Source organism: Pinus tabuliformis, chromosome 3_1 (assembly GCF_031772625.1).
Source record: "Pinus tabuliformis cultivar Carrire ecotype Pingquan chromosome 3_1, CPIR1, whole genome shotgun sequence".
Lineage (NCBI taxonomy): Eukaryota > Viridiplantae > Streptophyta > Pinopsida > Pinales > Pinaceae > Pinus > Pinus tabuliformis.
In genome coordinates this window covers 105313315-105327889 of record NC_142301.1, presented here as the reverse complement: position 1 = coordinate 105327889, position 14575 = coordinate 105313315, and positions in this window count along the sequence as shown.

The window sequence follows — 14575 nt, the reverse complement described above, 5'->3', positions numbered from 1 at the left end:
GGACATCTAAGCTTCTCACAAATAAGGAAAGCTTGCAAATATCAGGCAGTTCGCGATCTTCCAGATATCAAAATTCCTAACAACACCATATGCAGATCATGTCAGTTTGGAAAACAGACCAGAACTAACTTTCCAGAGAAAGAAGGATCAGCCAGCATGCCTCTTGAGCTAGTACACACAGATGTATGTGGACCATTCAGAAAAAGAACACCTAGAGGAGAGGAATACTTGATATTATTTATTGACGATTTCTCCAGGTTTGTTTGGTTAGGACTTATGAAGCACAAAGATGAAGCTTTCGAAAAATTCAAATCCTTCAAAGCTTTGGTTGAAAATGAATCAGGTCACAAGATTAAGTGCCTCAGATCCGACAGAGGTGGAGAATTTACTTCAAATGAATTTTTCGATTTCTGTGATGAACATGGGATAAGGAGAGAATTTTCTACAGCTAGAACTCCTCAGCAAAATGGAGTAGTGGAAAGAATGAACAGAACAATCCAGCAAATGGCTCGTGCTATGCTTGATGAATCAGGAACTCTTGCAACCTTCTGGGGTGAAGCTGCACATGCGGCAGTTATTATTCTCAACAAGACAAATGTCCGAGTGAACAGCGCTCAAACTCCTCATGAGCTCTGGAGTGGTAAAACTCCTTCGGTAAAGCACTTCAAAATCTTTGGGAGCAAATGCTATATCAAGAATACTGAGGAGCAGCTTGGCAAACTTGATCCTAGAGCAGATGAAGGAATTCTTCTTGGCTACTCTCCACATAGCAAAGCATACATATGCTACAATAAAAGACTTGGCAGAATTGTTGACAGCATTGATGTAGTGGTTGATGAGAAGGGATACATTCCTAGGCAAATACATCGTGAAGACATTGAAGAAGATGAAAGCTACCCTCAAAGACAGAATGATGAAGAAGAAGAACCGCAAGAACAATCTCAAGAAGGACCTCACGAAGAAACAGAAGAAAGAACAAGAATAGAAGAAAAGACTCCATCCAGATATGTTCAAAAGAACCATCCAGAATCTCAGATCATGGGACAAAAAGAAGCAGGTATACAAACTAGAAGAACAGTTGCAGAAGCTTCAAGTTATTTGGCATTACTCTCCTCTACTGAACCACAAAATGTGAAAGAGGCATGCAAAGATGAATGTTGGGTGAAAGCAATGGATGAAGAACTTGAGCAAATCGAAAAGAACAACACTTGGGAGCTGGTTCCTAGACCAAAGGATAAGAATGTTATCGGAACAAAATGGGTTTTCAAAAATAAATTGAATGAAAATGGAGAAGTAATTAGAAACAAAGCCAGACTTGTTTGTAAAGGGTATGCACAGCAAGAAGGAATAGACTTTGAAGAAACTTTTGCTCCTGTTGCAAGACTTGAGGCCATCCGAATGTTTCTTGCTCTCTCAAGTTGTCAGAACTTCAAAGTATTTCAAATGGATGTGAAATCAGCCTTTCTGAATGGAGACTTGGATGAAGAAGTGTACATTGAACAGCCAGATGGTTTCATTCTTGGAAACGATCCAAATCTTGTATGCCGATTAAAAAAAGCTCTCTATGGTCTCAAACAAGCTCCAAGGGCATGGTACTACCGGTTGGACAAATATCTTCATCAACAAGGTTTTTCAAAAGGTTCAGCAGATAGCAATCTTTATATAAAAGTTGAAAATGACAAATTACTAATACTTGTTGTGTATGTAGATGACATTATTTTTGGCAGTAATGAAGAAGCTATGAGTCAAAGCTTTGCCTCGGTCATGCAGAAAGAATTTGAGATGTCCTTGCTAGGAGAACTGACATACTTCCTTGGTTTGCAAATCCAACAAAAGAAAGGAGGAATCCTTTTATCTCAAACCAAGTATCTCAAGCAGATTTTGAAGAAATATGGCATGGAAGATGCAAAACCAGTATGTACACCCATGGTCACAGGATGTAGTCTCAGTGCAAATGACGAATCTGCAGCAGTACATCAACCAACCTACAGATCTATGATTGGAAGTCTACTATATTTGACAGGTACCCGACCAGACATCATGCATGCAGTTGGAATAGTTGGAAGGTTTCAGGCAAATCCAAAGGAGACTCATCTTCAAGCAGTGAAGAGAATCTTCAAATATCTTCAAGGGACTCAAAATTATGGCCTATGGTATCCTAGAGATACAGATCTCACTCTTCATGCTTATACAGATGCAGATTGGGCCGGAAGCATGGATGACAGGAAAAGCACAAGTGGTGGTGCATTCTTTATGGGTCCCAGACTGGTATCTTGGTTCAGCAAGAAACAGAGTTCAATTGCCTTGTCTACAGCTGAAGCGGAATATGTTGCTGCTGCATCTTGTTGCACCCAACTTCTTTGGATGATGCAGACTTTGCAGGATTATCAAATCACTTGTACACCTCCTATTCCTATCTTATGTGACAACACAAGTGCAATCAGCATCTCAAAGAATCCGGTTATGCATTCAAAAACCAAGCACATACCAATCAAGTACCATTTTCTCCGGGAACAAGTACTTGAACAGAAGGTCAAGTTGGAGTATGTTCCTTCTAAGGAACAAGTTGCTGATATTTTCACCAAACCATTGCCCAGGGACACTTTTGAATACCTCAGGCAAAAGCTGGGGGTTGTTGATGCATCATCTCACTGTTGATCATCTTCCTATTGATGGTATAGGCTCAGAGGGAGCACATAATGCATTGTTGGCATTATGGAGAAGGAGATCTTGGAAATAGCTGCAATATGTCTCTGTCTCCTTCATGATGGATTTCTGGTTACAGATCTGGAGAAGCATGAGCATAGGGGGAGCATACCCTTTGCCCTTGATGTCAAAGGGGGAGAATGATGAAACTGAAGATTATGTAAGCTGAAGATTATGTGGTTGCCATCAAGTCCAAAGGGGGAGTTTGTTGGCATTATGATTCAGGTGTTGTCCTTGATGGCAAACTCATTCAGGTGGTAAATCAAGAAGGACGCAGGAAATATGTTCAGCAAGTGCGTCCCCGCAGGTATACCATACAGAACCCGCGTCCAGGGACGCAGGCCAGCCGTTCAGGAGGTGCGTCCGCTCAGTGCACACATTTCAAGGCAGAGAAAAGCACGTGGGGGTTTCTTGTGTGGTATCTAGCCGACGGTTTTGTGTTTCTATGGTGTCGGCTCGTGGTATTGTTCCACGCTTTGGGGAGAAGCTTGCCTATATAAAGCAAAGGAGTTCATTTGGATTGAGTATCATCTTGGTGGAACATCTCTTGGTGTGATCTAGTCCAAATCTATAAGGGCAAATCTTCTAAAGGACTACGATCTATATGGCGCATGATCAGATCTGTGGATCTGAGTGTTTGGGTTGGTTCTGAAGTCCTCTTATCTTCTATATCTGAAGGGACGCAGAATCAGTGAAGGGAAAGTGCGCCGGGACGCAGTACAGTAAAGACTCAGGTGCGTCTCTGAGGCAAAGGACGCGGCGCGACCGTGGTATTGGGTGCGTCTCTGAAGCGAAAGACGCGGCGCGATAGTGTTTCTGGGAGCGTCGGTCGCAGAAAAGCAAAAAGGAACAGTGCGTCTGCACGCAGAACAGCATAAGGTATACTGCGTCCAGTCGCAGGCCACAGAAAGAAAATATGTGTCCCTGTCTTAAGATGATCTGTTGACTGTATATTTCTGTTCATAAGGTGTTCTGGGTTGTTTATGTAATTACTGATCTGATATCTGTAGTAGACTGTATCTGTTGTATACTTGTTGATCATTTGATTCTTCATGAAAAGAAGTAGGGGGTTGTAGCTCCCTTCCAGGAGAAACTGGAAAATGAGAAAGAGTTGTAGCTCTTTGCAGGTTGCAGCCTGCGTGCTGGTAAAGGACTGCACCAGTACAAAATCATTGTAAAAAGAATTTCTTGAAAGAAGATAGAGACATATTGCAGCAGGTGGTTTTTCTCCCGCATTGGGTTTCCACCTTACATCTTGTGTTCTTTGGTGTGACTGTCTATTTTCTTTATTCATGCTCATTGTTTTATGGTACTGACATGCAAGAATATTTCAAAAGATCAAATAAGGAAGATTTGGTAAATTGCTAGATAATACTGATTCACCCCCCTCTCAGTATTATTTCCAACATATTTCCTATGTGTCGGAATATCCTAACATCCCCCCTTAAGAACAACTTGGGATAGGATTGAAGAATTTACAAATATGACACAATAGGAGAAGGAAGGAGGCACTAGAGCCTATCCCCCCTTAGTGACAACTTCTTGAACTCCAACCATAAATCGAAGTTTAGTGAACTTTGCCTCTATGAGAGCCTTTGTGAAGATGTCTGCAACTTGATCATCTATTGAACAATATTGCACTTCAAGAACATGGTCGTGAATGAGCTTTTTGATGAAGTGCATGTGCAGTTCAATGTGTTTGTTGCGCTGATGTTGGACTGGATCTTTGCATAGTTGAATGGCACTTTGATTATCACACCAAAGTGTAGTCGGATGCTGCTGCTGAAAGCCAAACTCTGACAGGATCTGACGAAGCCACAAGGCTTCCTTACTAGCTTCTACGGCACCACGATACTCTGCTTCTACTGATGAAAGAGAAATGGCACCTTGTTTCTTGCAAGCCCATGTAATATGTCCAGAACCAAGAGTGAACACATAACCGGCAGTAGACTTCCGATCATCAGGGTCACCAACCCAATCAGAATCAGTGAAACCAACCAATAGAGGAGATGCTTCGACACTATAATGAATCCCAAACTGAATTGTACCTCGAACATAACGAAGTATTCTTTTAGCTGCTTTCCAATGACTTTCACGTGGGTTTTGCATAAACTAAGCAACAAGGCCAACGGCAAAGGAAAGGTCAGGTCGAGTATGGGTTAGATACAGAAGTTTTCCTACAAGTTGACGGTATAAGGTAGCATCAACTTCAGGAGAAGTACAAGTGACTGAAAGTTTGACTCCAGACTGGAAGGGAGAAGGGGCTGGCTTACAGTCTTCCATGTGAAAATGGCGTAGAATATCACAGGCATACTTGGACTGGGAAAGGGAAATACCCTTCTTGGATTGCAAGACTTGAAGACCGAGAAAATAATGTAAGTGTCCTAAGTCTGTCATTTCAAATTTCTTTTTAAGGCTGGACTTCACATGGTTTATAAGGTTGGGATCACTACTGGTAAGGATAAGATCATCAACATAAAGAACAAGAATGATAAGAGACTTGCCCACTTTCTTGGTGTAGACAGTATTGTCAGAATGACACCTAGAAAAGCCAGATTCTAAAAGAAAGCTATCCATTTTGGCATACCAAGCTCGAGGAGCTTGCTTGAGACCATAAAGGGATTTCTTAAGCCGACATACAAGGCTAGATTCTGTTTTTATGAAGCCAATGGGTTGTTCCATGTAGATTTCTTCATGCAAGTCCCCATGCAAGAAGGTAGATTTAACATCCATCTGATGGACTTCCTATTTGAACGAGGCAGCAAGGGAAAGAACAAGGCAGATAGAGTTCATTTTGGCGACAGGGGAGAAGGTTTTAGTGTAGTCAATGCCTTCAACCTGTGAAAAACCTTTAGCAACAAGACGAGCTTTATGTTTATCAACTTTCCCATCTGGTCCATACTTGGTTCTGTAAACCCATTTGTATCTAACAAGTTTTCGTCCCTTTGGTAGAGGAACAAGATCCCATGTATCATTTGCCAATAATGAATGATAATCTTCATTCATAGCTGCTTCCCAATCTGGATGGCCTGAAGCTTCTGCAAAAGTGTCAGGATCATAATTTACTGGAGCTTGAGCCAGTAAAGAAGAGGCTCTGTCAAACTGAGAATGTGTGCGTCACTAATCTGTAGGATCACCGGCAAGATCACCTGCTGCATCTCGAGTAGCACAAACCCATTTTGGAAGCTGAGGAGCTAAAGGAGGATCCTGAGATGGTGGGGGAGGACTGTCATCCTCACTTTCATCATCTGAAGAAGAAATGTTTTCAAAAGTAGAAGAGATAGGGAGAGGTGGCACATCCGCCGAACTAGGCTCGCAGGCCGATATATTTTCATCAAATTTTACATCTCTTCTAATGATAACATTTTTGGACTTAAACGGAATAAGTCTATAGCCTTTGACATCTTCAGAATATCCAACAAAAGTACATTTTTCACTCTTAGGTTCTAAAGCTTTATGCTTTTCATCTGGAATATGGGCCCACACTTCACTTCCACAAACACGAAAGTGACTTACATCTGGTTTGATTGAGCTCCATGCTTCTTCTGGAGTGATATTCTTTAAAACCTTAGTAGGAGTGCGATTTATTATGTAATTTGCACAGTTAATTGCTTCTGCCCAAAAACTAAGACCAAGTCCTTTAGATTGTAGCATACAATTAGCGATTTCCTTTAAGGTGTGATTCTTCCTTTCAGCTACACCATTTTGTTGTGGAGTATATGGAACAGTATGTTGCATTTGAATTCCATTCTCAGTGCAAAAGTTGATGAATGTGTTTTTAACATATTCTCCGCCATTATCAGATCTTAGCTTAAGAATTTGATGTCCAGATTGTTTTTCAACAAAGGCCTTGAAGGCCAAAAATGTGTTAAATACTTCACTCTTGAGTTTTAAGAGGTATACCCAAGTGCGTCTGGAGAAATCATCAATGAATGTTAAGAAATACTTGCAGCCAGAGAATGAAACAACTGGAAGTGGACCACATAAATCACTATGCACAAGCTGTAGAGGGGTTGAGGCGTGCCAAGAGGCACATTTTTCAAAACTGTCCCGATGATGTTTTCCGAGTACACATCCGGAACAAACACCATCTCTGCAAGATACCATAGGAAGACCTGTCACCATATTTTCTTTACATAGGTGCTGAAGGGAGCGATAGTTTAAGTGACCAAATCGTTCATGCCAAAGTTTGCTCACTTCATCGTTATGAGCAACAAATACTGAGGGAAGATTTGATGACCCAAAGTTGTGAAACTTATACAACCTTGTAGAATCATCAGCAATGCTAGTAGCTAAAATCTTTTTAGGATCTCTTAGCTCCTTGATTACAACATCATGAGGTGAAAATTCAACGATTTTACCTTCACCTGAATGAGTTATCTGATATACAGATAGAAGGTTGCAGGGTAAGGTTGGAACACATAATACATCATTAAACTGACCATTGTCTAGATGAACAGTTCCACTCCCTACAACACTAAGAGATCTATCATCACCAACATATATATTTTTGGTGTTACAATCATTTAAAGAAGAAAACATGGCTTTGTTTTTGGCCATGTGATAAGAAGATCCAGAATTAATGAGCCACTCATGAGAATGAGAAGAAGAAGATACATTTAGTGCATAGCCAGACCGAGATGCTTGATAACCACATGCAGAAAGTGGCATTCCTGAGGATGAAGTTGAAGTTGAAGATTGCTCCAAATGGATGTTATGTTTCTTCATCGCTGCTTCCAAGGCTTCCATCTTCTTAAAGAATTTGGATTCTAAGTGGCCATCTCGATTACAAAAGTTGCAATGTCTATCAGTCTTCTTCCATTTGTTTTTATTTGTCTTATCATTTTGTTGAAATGATTTTTCATTTTGAGGCTGAGATTGCTTAGGACCCTTGTTTGGTTTAGGACCATTCTTTTTAGGATATGACTTCTTAGGATTCTTTGAATTTGGTTGCTGTTGGGCGGCTAACGCTTTCTTGGAAGAGTTTCCAAGATTAAGAAGACTAAGGTGTAAGAGTTTTTCTTGTTCTCTTATTAAAGAATCACAAAAAGAGTCAAAGGAAGGGGACGTGTAGTCTGTTCCTTGAGAAATGAAGGCTTCTCTTGTACAATGGAAGGTGGAAACAAACACAGAGTAGGTTGGTCCCAACTTAGTAAGAATTGAATAAATAAGGTTACTATCTTCTTTCTTAACTTTAACACCTTCCAAGAGATATCTAAGGGTCTTGAACTTGGACAAGAAATCTTCAATGCAAGAAAAATTATTAGGGTCCAATGTAAGCAACTCATTTTCAAGTTGATGGGCTCTAAGTTCATTTTTAATCCCAAAAACTTTATTGATTTGTTTCATTGCTTCATCAGGAGTATCAAGTTCTGCAATATGGAATCTAAGATCTGGAGAAATAGACATCCCTATCAATCCACGTGCTTGATCTTGCCTATTTTCCCATTTAGCAGCCTTATCTTCATCCTTTGGTTTCTTTTCTTGGCCTGAGGCTATTCTGTAAAGACCTTTACTTCTAAGTAAATCCTCAATGTAGGACAACCATTGGAAGTAGTTGGTGCTGTCAAGGGTAACTTGGTATTGACTCTCCATTTCAATGGAAACTAAAGCTAAAGATGATAAAAATAAGTGGTCCAATGGATAGATCTCGAAAAATTAGGCTGGTTTAAAAAAAACGGCTCTGAAAACGGCTTCCGGATGAAGAAGTTATGGCTTTTTGAAAAAAGTTGATGAAGTCGCCGACGAAGTGCGGAAATGTGCAGAAATGAAAAAATCCGCCCCCAAAAGATGGAGATTTGAACCCAAGACCTCTACTCTCTTAGAATAGCTTTGAACCAATTGAGCTATACAAAAAATTTGAGAGAGAGGGGGGGGTTGATGCTTTGGGTTGTGTGCTTGCTTTGAGAAGGCTCTTTTTCCCTACAAAACAAAAAACACAAAACCCAACACAGACATACAAAAAAAAACGAACCTTGTGGCTCGAAGTTAGCTTTAGCCAAAAAACTAAATATTTTCAAAAATGAACCTTGCGGCTCAAAGTTAGCTTTAGCCGGAAACTAAATATTTTCTTCAACGTCTCTGATTTTCCAAGATCACACTAAGGTGCAGGGAAAAGAGCATACGCATGAGAAAAATCCTTCCTTTCTGTTTCTGATTTGCCCAGCTTGCACAGAGTCGCAGGGCAAAGAGCATACGCAGAAATGAAAGGTATAGATCCGGTAATAAAAAAAAGGCTAAATAAACCGAAACCGAAATAAACAGAGAGAAAATAACTGTAAACTGCAAATAAACATTGTATACCTCCAGATCTTAAAAATGACGCAGCTAGGGCTACCGGAAACCTTTTCGCGTGAAACGAAAGGGGTTCCTCATTGGAACAGATGCTCCCAACACAACAGAGCAGTCATCTCGGCCGGAAAGCAGTCAAAAACAGTAGATCTAGGAAACGGCAGTCGGATGCAGTTCTACCGGCTTCAGATTTGGATCACCGACGGACACGGCCCTCAAATAGCTCTGATACCATGTAGGAATTTATAGGGAAGTTCCTCAGACAGAACACCAAAGGACACCGCTCACTACCAGATCGCAGATCAATACACTAGTATTTTTGACGTGGTTAAAACCCTCAAAGAGGGAAACAGTCCACAGCCTGAGCCAACGCGGCCACTTCAGGCAATTTATTAATAAAAGAATGAAAATTTACATAAGCTTCTATCATAGATGGATTACCCTACAAATGACCCTCCATGCGCTTTAAATAGAAATCATGGACCAATCGGGTGTCAAGCCACGAATCAAGTGTCGGTAATACCGAGGAGAGAATGAACCGTCGGATCACTACATATCGTGACCGTCGGATTGTAAGTTACAAATTGTACAAGGTAAAGAAACACACTTTACCTAACTCTATACTAGACCAAGTTGTACTTAACTATTTCCTATGTGTCAGAATATCCTAACAAACCATGTCTTCATATGTGTTCTTTAAGATATCCCATGCTTCCTTGGATAATATTACACCACTAATTCTTGGAAACATAGATTCTTCAACAACGATTCTTATAAGTAAAAGTGCTTCATTATCCTTCTTAATAAGTTCCTTGAGAGATTTTTTTTCATCATCACTTAATGCTTTGAATTCATCGAGAGAAGGCATAGTATATCCACCAGTGACAAGTTCTCATAAATTTTTTGTGATGAATATAGATTGCATGTGTTTGCTCCAATAAAAATAGTTTGTGCCAACAAGTTTATGCAACACAATAGTGTGTATCACCATGAGGAGAGTAAGAGAGACAGAGAAATGAAATGCACAAAAGAACAAAATGTGTTCCACTTCGACCCGGGACAAAAAACGATATCCAAAAAAAATAAGACTCCACCACTAACAACACAAAATATTTTTTTATTAATTAAAAAAATACAATAAAAAACTAAAAAAACTCAAATCTTTCAAAAATTTCATCTTATATCTCCTTTCATTATTTCAAACCTTCTTATATCTCCCTGCATTTAAAAAAAAATGTTAATTCCCCTTCACAAGTTTATTAAGCACTTTCTATAATAAAGTAGTGTTACATAATTCTCAAAGTTCTTTGAGAAATAAAATAGTGTGACATTCACACTTTAAGAAACATTCACATTCACTCCAAATATTAGGTGCACTATAGAAACAAAATTTCAATATTTTAAACTTCATGAAAAGTCACTCCACTTTTATTTTATTTTTCACTTTACCCTTTTATTCATGAAAAGTCACACGTTAACCTTTCTCCTCATGACAAAGTCACGCGGCAGTAGGTGGCCTTCTTCTTAACGCTGTGCTCATTGGCCACTCCACGTAGCACACAAGTCTTAGCTCCTCGGCCACTCCACACAGCATGCAAGTCTCAACTCCTCGGCCACCCCAAGCAGCATGCAAGTCTCAGCTCCTTGCTCCCATTTCAGATTTCAACACAACTTTGAATGCGGATTTCGGATTCATTCGCACAGAATCCACACTGCGACAACTTCAACGCTAAGGCTCAACACTGCAGCTACTCAATACCTCCACCATTGATACAAAAAACTCCTACACGGTGGCTCAACGGCTTAACAACTACACATGACTCTTCCGTGGTGGTTCAATACCGCTTTCTCACACATTGGCCGCACGCTCTCAAATGTCTTCACAATGTTCCACAAATTTTCAGACTATGCTCCTAGCTTTTATCAGCTTTACAACGTTCCACTAATTTTAAAAATTACAATTTTATCAATTTTTTTGGCCCATGCCTCCGATACCAAATGAAAAAACACACTAGGAAAAAAACAAATAACAAAGTAAAATCATTTAACTATAATGTACATAGGCTCACTAAGCCATCTCCTATAATCTTATTCATTTTTTATATTCTCTCAACCATCACTCCATAAATCTTTCATGGATCATTCCACAAATCTTTCATTAATGATTCCACTAATCTCTCCATAAATCTCTCACTCAAAATAATGACTTAGTAATTTCAAATGAATCATTATTCTATCAAATCTTTTGCAATTTCCATATCCAGAGTAAAATTTGAATACTAAAATTCTTCATGTCAAATTTAGAGGAAAATGGAGTTTTCACATCTTAGATGATTTCTTGTTATTTCTATATCACTCACATACAAGCCCAAATAAATAAGATGATCACCAACTATTTAGAAATATATACAATAATTTGGTTTGCTCCTTGTGAATCGAAGTCCCAACATGCAAGTATCAAATATTTGATACCGCCTCCTTAGTGATTTATTTAATCCATACATAGGTTTTTTCACTTAGCATATCAACTCTTTCTTTCCCTTCCCTACAAAGCCTTCTGGCTTCTTCATGTAGATTTCTTTTTTTAAATCCTTAGGTAGGAATGTTGTTTTCAACTCCTTTTATACTTCAAAATCAAAGACAACAACTACAAGTAAAGGTATCCAATAGAAGTTAACTTGGAAACAAAAGAAAAAAATCTCAATAAAGTCAATTCCTTCTACTTGGGAATAAGCATTTATTACTAACCAAGCTTTGTATTTCTCCACTTTGCCATCCACATTCAACTTCTCCTAGAACACCCATTTGCTACCAATGATCTTTCTTTTAGCTCACAACTCCATTAGAACTAAAGCCTCATTCTTTTCTAAGACTTCCATTTCTTGAACCATGTACTTTTTCCAGAGTTTTCCATCTTACATCCACTACCTCCCTAACAATTCTAGTATCATCACAAGTAATAAACCAAAAAAATAAAAATGAATGAAAATCAGGTTGTTTATACTTTTTTGAAATGATCTCCTCAATACCAAAGTGTGTAGTTCTTGTTTTTATTCTTGTTATTTTGTAGAGTTTGATTCATCATATTTCAATTGATTCATCATCTTGTTTGACATCTTTAATTTCTATAAATAACATATCTAGCCTATACACAATATTCATAGTTTATGGATTCCAAAGCTTATAATTTTTCATACCATCTTTATATATAAAAAAAAGATACGATTTTCAACTTTTTTATCTAACTTATTCCTAAATTGCAAAAAGTGAAATTTGTACCAAAAATCGTGAAAAACATATACAAAAAACCACCCATTTCTTTTATGGGTAGCATAAGGGACACTGCAAGCCCCTCTAATGAACCCCTCGTTCTGCTTGGTGCAACAAATTGTACATGCAATTAATCATGCAAAGAATATAGCGCATACCCAATATGTAGGGATCACCCACTCAATCTCTCACATCCCTAACAAAGAAGCTCTTTGGAACTAAAGACTCAAAGAAAATAATCAAACATTAAACAAGGTTAGGTGTAAAGAAACCCAATAAATAACAACTCCACCTATTCCTACCAAAGATAACATAGAGTAGATCCCTTCATCTAGCCTACAATGAGTATGGCAAAAATCAAAGGACTTTCCAATCATGCTAGTGTATTAAACTTCCTATAATGGTTGGAAGAAGCGAGGGAGAAAGTTCTTAAATGGAAATCCATTGTAGAAACAAGGAGAGATGCAAAAAAACAAAGATACCTAAATTTCTTTCATGTAGCATGAACTAATTATTTATGACCTTCAAAAGAAATCTCAAATTCTTAAAATACAACCTATAGAAATCCTAAAACAACTAGAAAATGAGAATTTGACACTAAGAGCGAAGCTAGAGAGATATTGGGGAGAAATTGAGAGTTGAGTTGAGACAATGGTTGTTTTAGAGAGCCCTATCACTAGAACAGAAAAACATACAAAGGAGATGCGTTCATATAGACCTCAATCAAGGACTTTCACCATGTATATGAGAGAGAAATGGCATAGGTTTTATTGAATAACATTGCCAAGTATCTCCCTTCCAATGGACAATCAAAGATATTTCATTAAGATTACCATTAGTGCTATAGGAAGGAATTTGATGTCTGAATTTATTTATACAATTATATAATGCCTCATCATTTTATAGGGTCTCCCTATCCTTATGTGGGAGATGCTTAATTAAGAGCCTCCTTCTCATTAGTATAAAGTGAAGAGAATAGGACCACAAATGCCCAAACATATAGGGAAGAAGAGCTCGACGTTAATATATGGATCAAGGATGAAACCAATAAGATTGAGGATATGCTAAAATGCCATGCAAAATTAACTTCAAACATGGAGTTAATCCCCTTTTTAATAGAGAAGTAGAAAGAGGCTATTATCCAATACCAAGCCACAATGAAAAATTTAGGAGCCAAGGTTTTATAGTTATGCCAAAGTAGGTGGGAGGAGCTAATCCTTACTTTAGAGAGGAAAAATATCATTTCTAACAAGGATCAAATCCTACCCCTTTCAAATCTCAACTATTTGTGAAGACCTTTATGAAAATGAAGCTTGGTTGTGAGGGAAGGTGGGGGGAAGAGTGTATCATTCTAGATTTTAAAGGAAAACTTGAAATAATATTTGCTTGGGGTCTAAGAGAGTCTACAAATAATCAAGTTGATGCTTATGCACTCCCTTAGGATCTTCCCTTAGTAATTGATTGGGAACAGAGATCTTGATTGTCATAGGCGACTTAATCATAATTATCAAACTAATTCTCTCAAAATCTCTCTCTTATAGTAACAATATTACTTCTTCCATTATATCTTTCTCTTGAAAGGAAGTCAATAATTCCCAAAAAAATCTCATTGTATCATATCGTCTAAGAATGCAATCATCAAACATAAACATTAACCAATGAAACAACTAATTTAAAAGTCGAATGACTAAAAACACAATTTGTTTCATCAACCAATTCCTTAACATTCATATGTGATACACATATCAAAGATTATGAAGAATCAATTGTTCATGCACATACCAAACATATCATTATTCTCATTACATTTGAGAGCGCATGAAAAATATATGAATCCATTTTCTTGTAAAGATGACCATTTTATTATAAGTTGTTTTGATTTATTGAGTAGGCTATTTAAAGGCACAAGTACTAAAGAATTAATAAGTTGCATGTTGTTTTCATATGGCCACATTGTGTGTTAATATGTAACTCCTTGTTTCTTTAACATGTGTTTGTTGCACGCTTTGATTTTTAAAAATGTTCCTTTGAAAGAAGTTCTTTAATGTTTTAATGTGATATAGTGATAGAGGAAAATATAGTAGTAAGGGAATTTCAAAAAATTATTGTATTTTTTTTATCTCACAATTTGTTACAATTAAACCCTTGTACACTTTCAAAAAAATATTTTAAGATTCTTTATATGATGATTGACATATAATAATTGAGATTTACTAATAGATGAACGTTGCAGCAAATAAAAATCCAACTTTATAACTCAATTAATTGTCTAAATTGTATAGTAATTGAATATTGCTTAAAAGACAAT